Below are 17,710 nucleotides of genomic sequence, written 5' to 3'. Positions count from 1 at the left end.
CATATATGAAGCTCTGGAGATTGTTGGAATGGGTCTGTGGAATGTATATTTTTATTGGCATTCAAGTTACATTTCATAGTTAAACCTGCAAATGACAGAGAACAACCACAACAGTACCTGGTACATAAATCTGAATGCTGTCAAGATAGATCAGAAACATACTTGCCATTTGCGCTGTGGCAATAAACATTGTATGTTTTAAATAATCATATAGGTTCAGAATCAAGAGGCTGATTTGCTTCAGATGGGATAGATAAACCCAAAGTCATCAAATCTTGCAGCAAGACCACTCTTCTTAGCACAGCTACAAGCGGTCTCCGCAGCATAAGAAACCAAGCACAGGTGCCTGGGAAGAAGGATGATGTCCCAGCAAGCCTCAGGAGCAAAACTTCCCTTCAATCCACAAATGAAACTTCTATCTGCATGAGAACTGCTATTAGCTTACTTTAGGAATTTCTTTATAGTCTATCCAGCACAAGAAATATCGGTACCTTATTTAAACAAAAAATGTTTAAAATGTAAAACCAAAACCAGACATAAAGTAAGCAAAACCCCATCTGTGTTTTTCCTCAGTTTGTGCTGGTTTAGGCCCTTCAGCCTAAGCCAACAAGGTTGTATTGGTCAGGTTTGCTTTACAGGGTGGGACCATGACCATGTCCATGCAGTATTTTCCCTGAGACATCTGCTTATCTGGCTGAGCTCTGCTGTGTCTTTGTAACTAAGGGCATCTCAGAGGCTGTTGCTGCCCGAGGGTTTAAAGAGAAAATGCTGCTCTGTCAGTCAAAGGTATCTAGGAAAACAAGCTGGGAACTTTCAGATAAGGGCTTAAAACTGAGAATACCTGCATGTGCTGCCTTGGAGGTCGATTCCTCCAGGCAGAGCTGGTTTTCCTGAGCCAGGCTAACCACAGGGGCAATTTCTTTCCCCTCTCACATAATGAATCTCTCGCTGGTGGCCCCAGTGCTTCAACCTATGGACCTGGTGTCCAGAGCACCACAGTCCTATGCTGTACAGTACTTCAGACGCATCATTGAGACCAACATACTGCAGCTTTTCTAAGCCTTGGCGTAAATTGGTGGATTATCACCCACTCTTTGTGTCTCTTCGTGTTTGTACCTGTATGTGTAAATACTTTATTTGCATATATCAGCTGTTAGCACTACACTACTGCTATTTCATGATTTCTTTTAGTCCTTCTGCAGATACGAGTATCTTTCAGGGCTCACAGAGCTTGCAGGCCCTACCTGTCCGTTGCTTTATATATTGCCTTCAGATTTAAAGTGCAGAAGCAAACAAGTAAGTCCAGACTTCTGAAAGTTGTGATATGCCCTTCCTTGGCTTCTCTTGGGCCTTTCTATTTTCTGCTTCAGAGAAGATGACATAGTCTATAAATCTCTGCCTTAGCTTCTGCTTTGGTAAATAAACGTTGCTCAGATTTATGTTTGTTCACTTCTTGAGGGAAAGCAAAGCAATGATACATGTAGCAAATGGGACAGAAAATTGCATTTCACCTAGCAAGTTTCAAATGTAACTGACTTAAGCTTTGGCTCAACTACAACAATCACTGATCCATCCTTTTAGGAAATAACCACAGTTCTGTACCTACTTCATGTTACATTGAGGCAATCTAAGATGAGCTTTGCCCAGTGATTTAGCAAAAGATCACATGCATGATTAGCATGATACTTGCTACATGTATAAAACACAACGTTTTGCCCTCTTCTGCAAACTCATCTTTGTTTCTATAAAAATATGAAGGCATATTAGCCCTTACAGGAGAAAAATACTAGGAGGTGTGCTGGATTTGCCGATGTTTGGGTTTTATTATTTTATCAGCCTAAATAATTTTATTATTTAGCTCAGGCTAAACCCCTTGCTTGCCCTTCTGACATTACCAATTATTTTTAGAAGTGAAATGATTTATCCTAGAATAGAGATCTCTGATTTGGCCAAAGCATATGGTTTTCACACACTGTGCCTCTAAGCCTTTCACTTGTGCTACCAATCACTTGTTGTAAGCAAAGTCAAATATTTATCTTTGGGTGTCTAAAGTGTGACACTGGTTTCCTTTCAGAACTCTGCTATCTTAAAGCTAATATCTGAGAAAAGTGTTCTCTGGTGAGGGCGTTGTCACACCCTTGGCTAATGAGCACATTTGAGAAGTGTGATTTCAGTCATACACTGCAATGAAATTCAAAGTTTCCAAACATCCCCTGTCACACTGAGAATATCAACACTGAGCTCCTGGTTAAATGTTCCTTTCTAAGCCAGATGTGACCCTGAGAGCTCTGAGTTTCTACTCCAGTTGCTCACGAGAAGAGGAGAGAAGAGTGCCTGTTACAGAATTCAGTACACCTGTTTTCATGACATGTCTTGTTGACTCTGAAGCTTGCAGATAAGTGAGTTTAATTAAAACCTCTGGGCTGAGTATACCACAGTAAAGTATGGATAAAGCAAGGATAGAGCCTCAGGAGCTCACTGCTCTCTCTTCTTTACAATTCACCAACATGTAATGACAGAAGAATCCAAAGGACTTGGGATGCTGAAGGCACTGGCTCAAGGTTACAGCTTCTGCACCTTGTCAAAGCAGCCAACCTCAACTTTCTCTGGAAGCCATAAAGCAATCAGCCCCCAGGACACCTCAGTAATTACCTGCATGGTCATGGGAAGGGTTAGAAGAAGAGCGATGATCACAAAGCTCACAGTTCTCAGTGCACAATCACACCAATTATGTCAGGAAAATACAAGAGTTTCAGGATCAGACACTCTAAAATGACAAGCAATTTTATTCAGTCAAAGGTCATTCATGTAACAAGCAGCTTACCTCCTTACTTCAGCTCCAGACTGTTCCTATTTCAGACCTATCAAATGGGTTTACACATCATGATCTCCACACTGAGCTTCCAGCCAGATCTCTCGGTGTTTTCCCTAACACTGTAGGATGGGTTATCTGAAATATAAGCCTTATTTAGCAAGCAGAGATGCCAACTGTACTGACCCTGTGTTTCTACAGCAGTCTGGAAACTACTTTTGAACAGGACCACAGATTAGTGGCTCCAGATAGACTCATCACCTCATATACCATTCAAAAAAGCAATTCAGTTACCAACATGAAAGTAATTTCAGCAGATTATATTGGTGCAAAGAGTGTTTTTTCTTGCTGAGCTTTACATCTTTTGAGTGATTGAAAAGCACTAAGCAAGATCTCACAGTGATTAACAGCAGTCTGAAAAATATGGTTTCAGCTACAAAACTTGGTAATATATGGCCACTTAACTCTGGTGGGAATTCCCAAACTGGCTGTGAATATGCCACGAGGACACACCACCAGGACATTGCAGTACTGAGACCTCAGAATATTTAGGAGGATGCATGGCTTAACATAACAGCTAAATTTTAAGGAATGAGGCTGTCATGGCTGAGAAACAAAATATGGAGAGAGGCCACCTATTGAGGTGATCTACTGTGTGGGCATTAGGTTTGCAAACCAGAAGCTGCGGAAAAAAAAACACGTATGAAGAGACCCAAGAATAGCTGCAGATTTCTGCCCGGACACGGGCATGCCCTAAGTACATGCATAGCAAGAGAACATCACAGCTGAAGCCGAAAAGGTGTGAAACTGCAATAGGTCACATGGGGATTCCTGGCAGGGATTCCCCACTTCCTGTAAAAAATAATAAATCTCTGGCTTACTTGTTTTGACTTTTTTCCTTTTTTTTTTTTTTAATTTGCCCAAAAGAAATAAGCCGCTTGTTTGCTTTTTCTAGGAGAGATTTCTCCCCTGAAGTAAGAGCTGATGACAGAGATTGCTGGAATTGTCCTTCCATTCTGAATAGGCTAAGAGGTGCTAATTTCTCTCAACTATTTCATACAGCTGGTGTAGGATAATTCTGTTACACAGACAAACTGTGCAGCTATCAAAGATCAGAGAAATGAAGAACACACTTATCCAGCTGCTGCCCCAGGGAGGGCTTGTAAAGGAAGCCTTGTGTATATTTTGGCAGTGCTTTATCTGTGCTACCAAGCCTCCAGCTGCCAAGGTCCGAGCAATTTAAGGTGTATGCCTGTGTTTGGCCAAAAAAATTGGGTGTATTCAGGGGCTAAATACAACCTCATTCGATAAACCCGTCTGGTGAGGCTGCCATGGCAGTGCCACTGAACAGCATGTTCCCAGTATGTGCCTCCATGAATTCAATGTGTCACAGCCGCTTTGTCTGCCCAGTTTTGAATTGCACAGTTTCATCTTCTCCAGCTGTAGATCATGTTGCTTAATTAATCTTAATTAAGTGGTGCGGGCATCTCTTGAGCTCAGTTATCTCTTTATTTAATTACAGTAACATACCATGTAATGTTCTCTGTTTGATGGGATGTTTTGCACAATAGTTTAATCCAGAAACTGAAAGAATTAATTAGGTCTTAGAATATGTCTCTAAACGGGTGGCCAAGTAAACTGCACGTTTGTCACAAATGCCTGTACTCATTAGTCATCACAGTCTACTGCTGATACTACACACACAGAATCAGAAACACGTTGCCCAGTTCTGTGGCTCTCAGATCTCTGTAGGCTCTTCTGAAGTAGGCATCAGACTAATGTTAAACAGAGATATCTGGCATTTGTCAGCTGAAAGGCTTGGCCACAGCCCAGGAGAGTTTACAGTTACACTCTTGTTCCGTAAACATGTATTCCCTGAGAACTGGCTCTTCTCTGTATCCTCAGCTATGGTCTATGGTCTGAGGCATCTCTCAAAAGGGATCAACTGCCCAGGGAAATCTGGTACACAAGGACCACTGCTCCTGGAGAAGCTTCTCAGTGTCTGCAATGGCTCCATGGCAAACAGGACTCTTCCTTCCCTACCACCTGCCTGTGCATCTTTACAGGGCTGTACTAGTTTGTTTCCTCCACAAAGCCCAGAGCTGCTGGCCTCCTCTTTTTCCTTGCCAAAAAGAAGCAGGGTCAGCAAAAAATTGAACATTACAGCAAAACACTTGCAGCAAGGATGAAGCTGGAGCATGCTGTAGCCCCTGTGCTCCTGGGGTAGTATGGCCATGACACTGCTGCACTGCTGGGCTCTGTGCTGCTCATCAGTGTGACTTGTAGCATCCTTTGCTGCACATGGCTGTTATTCCTTCAGCAGTACAAATGAAGGGGAGCACAATGTGGGCTGCACTGGCAGCAAGGTGAGGTACGCACCCCTGAAATTAAAATGAGCACTTTCTCTCCCCCCACTCACCAGCCCACCCAGACATATACAGTCAGTCAAATACGCTCTGCCATAAAAATACCATACTTGCTAAAGAAGAACATGCACAGCCTGACTGGTTTTCTATCAAAATTTCCACGAACTTTCTGCTGCTTCTTGAACTGAGCAGGGAAGGTTGGAAGCACCAGCAATCTCTCCACGTGCAGGACACTTGGGTTTTCCAGGTTAGGAGGCGGATGAGAACGTGATGATCCTTTGACACTCAAAAATAAGTACTGGGGGTGAATTACTCCAAAGCAGCATGCAGCTTTCATTGATACTTCAGGGATCGGCTTCATCCAAATGGGGAGAAAATCCAGCTGGCCCAAAGCCCTTACAAGCATAAATGCTGGTTTTCCGGTACATATGGCAGTACCATTCAAAGAGCTATGACAATGATACTGTTTATAGCTCTGAAAATGGCGCTGCCATCTGCACCATGGTGCAGTGGCTCTCATCCCCAGGATGTGACTCTGCAGCAGGACCCTGCTCTTCTACATGCTCAAGTGTCCTGCTAAACACAGTGCAACTCCCAGGCCGTTAGTTGAAATAAACGAGAATGGAGGCTCAATTTTGGTTGAGAAATCCCTTCCATCTTAAGGAAAAGCACCCTTGAAGTTCCCATTGTGGTTGTCTGGAGGAAAAGACAAGGAAATGCTTCTGCATGGTCTTCTGCTGCTGTTGCTACAGTTGGCAGTTGGAAAGGAAGCACTGGTCCCCAGGATGCTATTCCCTGCAAATGCTAAGGAGGCTGTTGCAGTGGTGCAAATGGAATATAGTGACACAAGACCACGTGTACACGCACATACACAGGTGCCAGTTTCCTCTTTTACCCTGTGTTTTAACAGGAGAAAAAGGGAAAGCCTTCCTCTCTCTCCTGATTTCCCCCATAAACTTGTTCTTTCCTTCACTTTTGATTAGAGTCAAGGTTTTGCAGTGGGAGAACACTGCACTCCCCTCCCAGACTAGTCCGTAAATGCTGCACAACATCAGACATTAATTTCTCCTGGAGAACAAGCACGTGGCATTCGCAGGGCATGATGCACACACTGCACCTACGTAGCAAGTTGCCAGATATCCACTTTCCAATTAATTCCAGTGTGCTGCTTGCAATGAAGCATTGATCCTTATTATTGCCCTTTCCAGCCAGAAGTCAGATCTAGGCTGGGTATTTCCAGTTGCTCTTTGAGAGCAGTTTCAAAATGGAAAGATTTATGCTTTGAAAAATTGTGCAGCCCCTCACCGGAGTTGCTGAACCATATTTCCAAGAGCACTGTCCTATGACTGCAGCCATAACTCCTATCAGAGATTATTATTACACTAACGCATTGTTAAGGTAGGTATAAAGAGGAAAACGAGCTTTTCCTTCCCCTTGGCAGTGGTCTGCAGTCTCCAAGGGTAATTATGAGAAAAGTTGTTTGTTACAGGTTGAAAATACTTTTTCTCATGTCTGAAGCGTTTGAATCAGGTGTGTTCCTGTGACGGGCACTGACAGCTTTCCTCTCAGTGCTTTTAAGCCTCATAAAACCCCCAGCAGGATCTCAAATAACTTTTCTGCAGCCTCACTGAGTATCCCATCAATAACAACTGTGATGAAATCCACTGGGGGACATAAACAAGGACAAAAAGAGAAACAGAAGAACAAGAAGCAGTTTTATCATCCCAGCTCTGTCTCTAGCCCATCCTAAATTGGCCCAGAGCTGTTATAACCTGTGGTGGTGACAGTGGCTCATGGGGTTGGCCGGAAGACTACTGCCACACTCTTAGTAGCTGCTTGCTCTAAGCTGTGAATCCTCAGCTACACAGAGCGTCCCTACCACGTACATATTTTGCCTTCAGTTTAACAACTAGGGATGGTATCACAAGTAATTCAGCGGTTTAGAGTGAGGTTAATGTAAGGGCTAAAATAGCATTAGGGAGTTGAGTTACAGAAATATAAACAACTTTATTTTCTATTCACATTATAATAGAAAGGGTTCTAAAGGAAAATGCAGTCTCAGAGAAAACATCTGCGTAGTTTTGAGCATGTATTTTCTAAGTTTTAATTTGATTTTAAAGACAAGACTTGGCAATACTTTGAATTTACTTGGCCCATGAAAGGAATACATTACACAAGGTGCTGCATTGTTTTATGAAATCATTGTTCAAAGGCACAGTCAATCCTCCTTTTTGAAGACAATTTCGGGGAGCTATGGATCTGCTTTCTGTAGTATTTCAGGAAATGCATGCTGTGAAAGCTTTGTAAATAACTGTTTAAGGGACCAGGAATATAGGAGTGTGTTTTTGTGTTTCTCTGGCTCTGTAGGTAATCACAGAAGCTCAGCAACGGCTTAATGAATCTGTTGGAAGACTTCTCCCTTTGACCAACCCTGTGGAGATCCATTTGGAGACCCCATAAATATAGCTTCCTCCCAGAGTGAGGTTTTTTTAGCAGCAATTACTTGTACCAAAACACCGTAGTGCAGGTTCATTCTACCCCGATGCTCCAGCTCTGCTCTGACTCACAAAGGGAATCTCTCATTATCTTTCACCAGTGACACTGAGGCAGAGTCACCCACCTCCTTAACAAAAGAAAGAGAGTAATCCACATTAAACGGGGAGGCAGCCCCAACCAAAGTACTGTTCTTAAGTAACTCTATCATTACAGCCTGCCAGGGCTTATCATTTCATCACAATTTCATGTTTTGGAACAGCTAAATTGACTTCCCGATGAATTACATGGTTCAGAGATTGCCTTGGCAGCCTGCATGGGGTTTTTTTTGCAGACCCTAATGAAAGCAGTGGTGACTTTAAAGACTGCGACAAATAAGGACTGGCCTTATCAGCATCAAATTGTGAAATACAGCTCTGCACATTTCACAACCAGGATAGCAGGAGTCCATCCTGTAAAGGAGCCTGCCAAGCCATGGGGTCAGATCCCTGATTCCTGCTAGCAGAGCAGTGTAAGAGGCACTGGACTGTGCTGATCAAGGATGAGGTGTCTCTGCCCATGGCAGAGGGGTTGGAACTAGATGATCTTAAGGTCCTTTCCAACCCTAACTATTCTATGATTCTGATTCACACAAGTGTGAACTGGCTTGTGCCAGTAGCACTTGGCTTTTTTGTCTTTGCTCCTTTCTGAAACTGAGCTACTCTCACTGTTGTCCTGAGCTGGAGGGAGGTATTTTTCACTTCAACCAGGAAAGTGTAAAATCCTCCCAGACCAGACTGATAAGGTTCTGTAACTGTTTAGCACAGACACAATTGACTACACTATGGAAAATTGAGATTTTCATCTCTGTGATGAGCAGAGCAAGTGGAGAGGTGTTATGTTCAAGTGTTACTGGGTCACAGGATTTGGCAGCACCTCATCTTGGATTGCTCCAGGCAGAGGTTAATTATTTCAGCATAAAGTGAGTTAGCAGCACACAGAGCTGGAGAATGTAGATCACCATTTTCTTGATCTCTTCAGTTGAGGTATTTGGGAGAACTGCAGTCAAGATGGATTACAACTAAGTGATGGACATGTCAAGCAGTGTTTATGTAGGGATAAGAGCATGTGACCATATGATGGGAAACGGCAGTGGAGAAATTGCTAGAGAGAGGAAAGCAGACACAAAAACTCACATGAGGACATTTCACAAACACCTGACATACAGAACCAAGGGACTAACAGACACGTTAGACATCTATGTCTGAGATTTAGAACTTTGAATACTGTGTTGAACCCCCATCTAATTATGAATGCCCAGTAAAGTTTTTTGGATCCCTAAATGCAAAGAATACAGAAGAGTTACGAACCTGCTTCAAGCAAAATCTGCAGAAGCCTCCTAACCTGAGTCTGAGTGAGTCTCAGCTTTCCAGCTCCATCCCATCGCTTGGACAGGCTGGCATTGGTGACAGCAGCTCAGTGAGCAAAACCAGATTTGGAGTTCAGCCTTCAGGTCATTTTATCCCAGAGAGAGTAAAGCTTGTTTCTTGCCCATCACCTCCAGACTTGTCACTGGTTTTGCATACTGATACCTGCTTGGATTTTCTGTGGTTTCCTCCATTCTGTACAAGTATGTTTACATATACATGCAGTACAGGATGATTTTTTAACTTCTGTGGCTAATACCCCTTCTTAGGAAAAGGAAGGTGCTGTGGGTGCCACCTCCCAAGCCAATGACTGCTTACATACAGCAATATAAAGCAGCACATCAGCAACTGAGAAGAACCAGGACGACTTGCCCTCTGCATCCCTTTCCAAAGAAACATCTCAGAGGAATGTGACCAGCAGAATGAGGTCTTCTTTCACCCCACCTCACTCTTGTTGCCCTGGGTGCCAGCACAGTTTATGTCCCCCCATGAAGCCTTCCAGAAGGTAACATGACACGGTGAAAGTGTCTGATGGCCTGAGGCTGCATTTGCACTCTGTGCATGCCTATTAAAAGACATGCAAAAACGAGTTGTAGACAGACAGCTGGTCCGTGACAGTTGGCTTAGGTAAAGGGGTAAATTGCAAAATTATAATCCCCACTGGGAGTGCTCATATGCAATGGAGTCTCCTCGAACTGAGGTAGTGCTTGTTTGTGGTGTCCTTCAATGGTGTAGAACAGCATCTTTCCATAGTTGAAATGTGGCTGCAGGGTGCTCGTATGCAGAGCCTGGCCAGGAAAGGGTTACCAGAGACAGAGCAGTGAGATGGGTAGGGCAGCAGGAAGCCTAACAAGCCTCATGAGCACCAAGTGTCTCCGTGGAGAGGAGGAAATAAAAGAGTAAACGTGGGAGAGCAGCACTGCTGTGTGCTGCAGTGGGTGTGGTGATTAAAGGAGTTCTGTTAGTGCTTGGCTGTCCTGGAGCTCATCAAAAAGGTGAGGGAAGGATATGAAAGATACTGTGAGAGGCAGTGATAGCTGTGCTAATCCTGCTCTCACTGACAATTATTTCAGCTGAGGGAATCTTTGTGGGTTGGGAGTTATGGGGTTTGTACCTGGGCTCTTCCAAGTGCTTCTCTTTGTCTTTCTCCCAAGTGATACAGGGTGCTCTGTCTCCTCTCTGCCTGTCTAGCTGTATTTGGCTGTGGGGATGGGGAAGGACCTGAATATTGCTGAAAACTGGAGCTGCTGTCATAGCCTTTGAGGCCCAGGAACTGAACTCACAGGAGATGATATTGTGTGGAGTGATGCTGGCAGTCATCACAGGGAGACTGCTCTCCATGCCCTGGACACTGCAAAGGGTGAGAAGCCCTCTCCTTTAAGGAGCTTTATGGGTGCTCTTGGACCTCTAAGTATACCCAAAGGATAGTCCAACTGGCTCTGAAACATCCCAGAGTCTTCTCCTAATCCTCCAAGGTTCAGTGATGGCCAGCAACTGGGGGATGCTGGAAGTTACTGAGTTTTTCTTTTCTCTAGGAAGTGCTCAGTGTTCCCTTCCTGTTCAGCCAGGGATGCTGCCTCTGTGCTTGAGGTCCCTACTTCGTGTTAGTCTACTTTAAACTATCAACTTATGCAGCTTTCACTGCATTCAAAAAGGCATTTTGGTAACCCTTTGTTGCTGGGGAATGTCCTTTATTTCTAACAGCCTTTGAAGGGATGGTGCCAGTTCTCCATCACTGGTTGGGAGTTCTGCAGTGTAAAACTTCAAAAGCAGGTTGAGCACCAGCACAGGGAGCAGATTGCAGCCTGATGACAGCTCTGACTCCGCATATGCTGCGTCCTACCCAGGGAACCTGGCTACGGAGAGTTACAGATGGCAGAAACAGAAACTGCGTTCTCCTCTTTGAACTCTGCTGCCTTAAAGCAGCTGTTGAAATCTGCTGCCTCTGTTCAATGTCTGAGTGTCCTAATGAGGAATAAACAGAAGCATCGAAGGGAAAAAGGAGAGAAACTCCCTGCCTGCCACAGATCCGTTGGGGTAATTGGAGGTTCTGCGGGTACTGGGAGGTATAATCTCTCCAGGTCTGTGGCTTCATTGCCTAGATGCAGAGAGCATGGTGTGGAGAGCAGGTGGAGGGATCGGTAACACTGAGATGCTGGAGCAGCTGTGGGTGTCTGACACTGAAGAGCCAGATGCTTTCTTGTGTCTTCTGATGATCAACTATCAGTTCTTGTGACTTTCAGTCTCAGTTTCAAGGTAGGAATATTGCCATTGCAACCACCAGGATTTTTTTGGTCCTAAAATGAGCTCTGCTCTTTTTCCCTACTCTCTCCAGAAACATCTTGAGCAGGAAGCCAATTTCACACTTATTCCGTTCTTCTTTTTAATGTTCAGCTAATTGGAGCTATGTGTCTGGAGCTGCCTGGTCCCTGGAGCATTCCCATGATGCTTGTCCCACTGTGGGAGGAACTCAGCTGGAACCCTGCACACCATCTGGGAGAAGAAGCCTCAGAGCTGTCAGAAGGTTTAATGGACTTAAGACAGGTACTGGAGTTTTCCCTATTGCTATAAGAACCTCTTATGGTTGTATCTAAACTCTAAGAATTATTAGAAGTCCTGGATCCTTTATGCATAGGTTGGTCAAGCCAAGGGCCGCAGAAAGCAGCTCTGTTCTGGTATGTGGTGTCATGCAGCCCTAATGTGAAATGAATCACAGTTTGTGACTGTCCTCTGTATCTTGTTCTATGCATTTGTGTGGTACCTACTGGTGAGACCCTGTGCTATTGTAGAACAGCCCTTTGAGTGAGATCAACCATCACCAAAAGACAACCAGTGTTCCTGCTGCATGTTATCTGCAGCGACAAGCCCACCCTAAATGTTCTGGGGTGAAACCTCTCCCTTCAGCTGAGGTTTCTGCCTCTGCTACACAAATCTTAAGCTATACGTCAAATGATCCTTTCAATTCTGTTACAATAAATACAGAACAGACACACACACAGAGCTGCAGTAATAAAAGAAAGGACTTACAGAGCATGTTCATGGTTAGACAGGAGCTGGTCTACTGCAGAAGAGCAGGAGGAGCTTGGAGACAGAGGAACAGCCACTTTTAGTGCAGAAAAGGTGAAAGACAGTGAGGTAGTAAGGAGAGAAAGTAAAAAACACAGATAGTTAATAGGAAAATGATTTCCAGCTAGCCCAACATTAAACACCAAGAAGACACTATATTCCAATAGTGTCAAAGCTAGAGCTACATCCCCAAGACTCCCACTAAATCAGAGACACTGATTTTTACACTAGTAGCAATGGGGTTAGAACTGTGTGAGCCACCAGGTAAGTAGCAATGGGGTTAGAACTGTGTGAGCCACCAGGTAGGGTCCTTCTTTATGAAACACTTTGGGAATCCTTCAGCTTTTCAAGAATGTCCTTTTCCTGTCTCACAGATAGGATTTTAAACAGGAATTCTCTGCTGAACACACTTTCTAAAAGCTCTCCAGTATTGTTCTAGGGAGGGATCTGATAGCTACATGTTGTCTTCCTCCTGTTAATTTCATGAGTACGGACCAGATCACTTGGTCTGTTTAAGGAGCCTCTTTTGAGGAAGCCACCTGTATCTCTTCAACAGTAGTCTAGGGAGTAGTAACTATGTCACTTAATTTCTACCCATGATAACTGACATGTTCACTGCAAAGAAATATGATTCATGGAGGCGACGTGGACCTGCCATAGATCCCTGGCTGGTGATCCTTGAACCTTTTGACTACTCCAGTATGCTGGAAATGTCTGTCTGCTTTTTCAAGTCGGGATGGGGGAGTAATAGTCAAGCTCCCTGATTTTGTTAGACTGCAGTGCAGGAATACAGCAGTTACTATTTAATTTTAGTAAAGGTATAACTGTACCTGGCTGCTAGCCAGCACCCGGTGCTAGCTTTAAAAATACACTGCTGAGGGCTGTGAACAAGGTACTGCTGGTCTCTCACCAGTCCTATGAAGTGTAACGGAGAATTACCAGTGCCTCTTCATGCACTCAGCAGCTCAATCTCCTGTCCTAATCTGCACTTTTCTCCTGACTGGCTGACATGAGCCTGATACAGTGCAAATGGAGAAGAAAAGTTCTTTTATAAACAGCAGCAGTTCAATGCAGAAAAGTTGAGAGCTGCTTAGTCCTTTCTATAAATAGGGATTACCTTGGGTTTCAGTGGGGTTTTTTTGCCCATTGACAAGGAGTCTGAAGATTTACAGGCATATGTTGGTCCCTGTTGTAGATCCTGAAGCCACTGTTCTCTTCACCTGGGCTACCCCAGGGATGAAAAGCACCCTGCTGTCTGTGTATAGCACAGGACCTTACTAAATGTCTCAACCAGTTGTATCCTTGGGGGTATCTTTCATTTCTTAAGATACAAGTAAAATAAAAGTCATGTTGTAATTGATAATTTTCTCTATTAAATAACTGCCCTCACTGTTAGAAATCTGTGCCTTATTTTCAATGTGAATGTTCCAATTTTAGATTTCAGCCACCAGATCCTCTTTTCACTGCCTTTTATACTAAAGGTTGTCCTCTGGAAGCTTTGATTAAAGACCAGCTTCCCCTTTGGGCACCAAATAAGAGATCATCTGTGAATTTCTCGCTGTAAGGTAAGCTTTCAAATAACATTTCAGTTACTTTGTGCTTTGTTCCCCCTGCAGTCACTTCTTTATTTCTACTTTATATTCCTTTTGTTTCCTCATTCATCGACAGGAGAGAACCTTTTGCCCTCCTGACCCATGGGGGTGCTGAGCTGCTGGATTTGTGTTCAGCTGCATGTCCTTACATACAAGCCTCATTCTCTGTGGACCTGTCCCTTCCCCAGATAGACCCCCTCCCACACTTACAAACAACTCACAGGGATCAGAAAAGGGGACTCTGATCCTTAACACCTGGCCAAAAAGGGAGTTTTGGGGAATTAAGAGGAGAAGGTAGCTGAAATCTAGCTGCAGTGGAGTGAAAGCTACCTATGTTTGCCTTTCCAGCCTTAGGGTATCATCTCCCCTCATATATCCAGGTCATTACAGGTACCCTTCCAAGAACCTGAGCAGAAAGTTATGGGATGAGAAGATGAGTTTTATCCCATACTTATATTTTTACTTAAAGGCATACACGCATTTTGCAGATCACAAGGATCTAATTGCCTCCAAAACGCTCAGCACGCAGGTCTGTACTGAAAGCTAAAGGGAGAAGCACTGCTGAAAATCAAAGCACTTCTACCGAGTCTGGGGTACTCTGAAATATTTGCTTGTAAATCTGTGTGTGTGCGCACACACCCACTGACTTCAACCATGCGGTGTTCTTCTGGAGCCATCCTACCTCATGTGCACAGCAGCCCATACTGCTCAACCATTAATTAAGCTGACCATAAGAAGCCCAAGGTAAGCATACACAATTTTACTGACAAATTTTCCAAGGCAAACCCTTGTGAACCCATGCATTGGGGAAGGGAGATTTCTGAGGAAATTCATTTAGCCTACAGCTTATTTTAAAGGATTTTTATGGGCTTGTTTCAATATTTATTAAGGACAAAGATTCTTTCAAAAACAGAGAAGGAAATGATGTGTAACTGAAGTGCATAATTCCCTAAGTTTTGAGCTGTTGTTTTTATGGACTCTTGCATCCTGTTTTCTTCGCTCCCATATGATCACAGATGTTGAACAGGGCTCTGTGTAACAAGGGAGTTCCAGGGATGCTGAGGTGCTGCAGAAGGTGCATCTCCTTGCTGGGGAGGTGGATGTGATGCTCCTGCTGGGATGGAGACGAGCAAATGTTTCCATCTTCTGTGCTGACAGTGCTGCCATTACCAGGTGCTGTGTTGTCAATAGTATGAAACTGAGCTCTTTGAAGATCTCTCGGTAACACTTCTTGAAGTGTCTTTCCTAATTGCTTTCTTGCCTCTGAAGTAGTTGCTTTGTTCAGTTCTTGTCTCAAATATTGTATCAAAGTGTTATAAAGTGCTTTTATTTCTAATGAATACTAACTATAGTGCTATGAAACTTGTCAAAAAAGCACCATAGGGCATGAATCACACTGAATATATTACATGTGCCTTCGATACATTAATGTAAACCATTACTGGTTTTTTGCACTACCAGGCTGATGACAGATTAATGAATGATAAAATTATTCATACATAACATTAACTTAAGATACAACTGGCTTCTTGGTTTGTCTTTTCTTAGGTACAAGTACTCGAGTTTGCCTGCTTGGCTATGTTTCATGTAGCAAATGCTGCATTCCAATCCCTCCAAAGTGACAAATTCATGTTGTGTTTCCTTCACTTCTGAAAAAAACCCAAAGCATATTACCAGGGTTTGCACTTAAAACAGCTGTTACATGTCTTTCCAGAGGTGGCTTTGCTTCAGTGGTAGAAAAAGCACTGCCAAGACTCAGACCTTTGAAGACTTTGAGGCTAAAGGAATTTCAATACTTTATTTTGAGAGAGGAAAAGACTTCAGTGCAGGATAGTGCTCCTATGAGGATGTCGTATTAAATGATGTGTGACATAACACAAAGACAAAGCACAAAAATGGAATAAAAATATGATGGGATGTAAGGAGATGTGAATTAACTTTTTGGCTTTTTCATTCATACAAATAGATGTGCATCAAATAAGCTAAATTTAGTCTGACATTATATATGTGTTGGATGAGCTGGAAGGCAGTCCAGAAAGAGTTACCCTGTACAGTGGTGTTTCCCAAGCTGTGTTGGCCTGCCTTCTTCCAGGGCAAAATGTAAGCTGTAAGCTGATGCACTTGCAAATGCCATACTAATGCTTGGCTGATACTATGGACTGCTTCAGTACCTGCCTGTTTTCAGGTATAGGAAAGCTAATGCTCGGTTAGCGACTGATGGGTCAGTGGTCCTTTGCAATACTGAATTCTCCTGGGATTGAATGAACTCACTAACAAAGCCTTTTACTAGCTTCAAAAGAATCAACAACCGACCTGAAAGAGCATCTTTCTGAACTAGAACAAAGTGAAGGATCTTGAAAGCAAACACATCCAGCTGCACTTGGATTCACAGTAGATGTAGCAGCATTTGCAGGTGCTTCAGCTTCTGTTATAAGCCTCAGTGTGCATTCCCACAGCACTGGTGTGTTTGATGTTGTTACTTAAGGAGGCTGCTGCAGGCAGTGATGGCTGCTGCAAAAACATCTAACAGATACTGGCTTATACCTGACATTCTTCTCAGGTAATAGATAGAGCTTTATAGATAAAACTAAATGCTCTTCAGTACTGTGTGTCTCTTTAGTTACTAAAGTACCGTGCTGTGTTTGATGGGCGTATGGAATAGCACAAATCAACAGTTTAATTAACATCCCTTCTGTTAAGTCTGCAAGAACATCTCTTCAAAGACTGTTAGTGACAGTGACACTTAACAAGTGTCAGTCAGAATCAACAAGCATCCTCGAGGGACACGACTGACTTTGAAACGATTGGCTCAGTCACTGCCGAGAAAGGTTTAACAAAGCAAGATGGTTATTTTGATTTGTGTGCCGGAAAACAGCATCAAAGAAAAGGAAGAAAGCAGGATGGACCCCAGCAGTGTTCTGCCTTTGCAGCACAGTACAGTTCAAGCAGCTCAGCTATATCCTAATGGTTACTCTGTTGTGCAAAACTCATTTCAAAGCCTGTGCCTGGTACCGTGTCTGTGTTTTCTGGAATTAAAGTCCAGCTGAAGACTGTGGTAGGAGTCTCTGACTCTGGTATATGTGGAAGCACTCTAAACTAAACTGAGCTGCTGTTAGAGCTAGCACATCTTCCTCCCATGGTGAAAGAGGAAAAATGCCAGTGAATCTATCTACGAGTTAACTCTTCAGTCTAATAGGATAAACTTCAATTCTGCAGGAAGAAGGGAAAACTGTTGGAGTGTTCTCAAAAATCCTCATGTTTTCTTCAGTGAAAGTATGAGACTGAGCAATTTCAGGCAGCTCTGCATCCAACTGTGCCTGAGCCGTTTCTGCTTTAGGGTCAGAATGCCTCTGTACTTGGAGTTAATTTATAAACATTTTACATAAAAAATGCTGAAGCTCAGTTTGAGCCAAGTTTATGACATCCGGGGAGGAAGGAGCCTGCCTCTTTATGACCAGATGTTTACATGTTATCGCTCCCTCCTAAATGATCTCTCAGAAAAAAATGCATGTATCTTGACAGAGTGTGATGGTCGAGTCCCACCGTGGATTTATCGGTTGCCACTGACATCACGGATAGCAGCAGAGACCTCTTAAACATCAAGAAGATGATATTTCCTCTAATCTAAACAAATCAGTCCACCCTTAAACTTCTTTGCTGGTGGTCTGGAGCCCTGCAGCAGATTCCTGCCAGGGCACAGTTACAACCTCCCAGCATTGCTCAGGAAAGCTCTGAGCTTTTAATGTAAAGCAGCAGCTCATAATACCCTTCAAATACTCTACACTTGGATCTATTATACTGGTGGCAATAGGAACATGTGTTCCTGCTCACCTGTTGCCTCTGGTCTGTAAGAAGTTAAATTCTCACAGAATAGGAGACATTACTAGAAAAGTTCATTCTAGCTGCACAGACATTACTGCCAGTCTTTCTTTATTCTGGTATCTCAGAGTACAGTTGATTACACTTGATGTGGAG

The 17,710-nt window shown here is 43.4% G+C and overlaps 1 protein-coding gene and 1 long non-coding RNA gene across 5 annotated transcripts in view; one reads left to right on the top strand and one right to left on the bottom strand.

The window, feature by feature from the left end:
- The window catches only part of HTR4 (5-hydroxytryptamine receptor 4), a 130,781-nt gene that overhangs the window by 17,572 nt on the left and 95,499 nt on the right, over positions 1-17,710 (bottom strand). The window lies entirely within an intron of this gene.
- Positions 10,009-15,639, top strand: LOC130599403 (uncharacterized). The gene is made up of 3 exons (XR_008972222.1): positions 10,009-10,072; positions 10,782-11,621; positions 14,752-15,639. It is a non-coding gene; the product is annotated as an uncharacterized LOC130599403 (long non-coding RNA).

This window comes from Pezoporus wallicus, unplaced genomic scaffold (assembly GCF_028554395.1).
Source record: "Pezoporus wallicus isolate ANWC-B61680 ecotype Strahan unplaced genomic scaffold, APGP_CSIRO_Pwel_v1 contig_4309, whole genome shotgun sequence".
Taxonomy (NCBI): domain Eukaryota; kingdom Metazoa; phylum Chordata; class Aves; order Psittaciformes; family Psittacidae; genus Pezoporus; species Pezoporus wallicus.
Note: the sequence above shows the minus strand (reverse complement) of the source record. Positions and strands in the feature narration are given on the sequence as shown.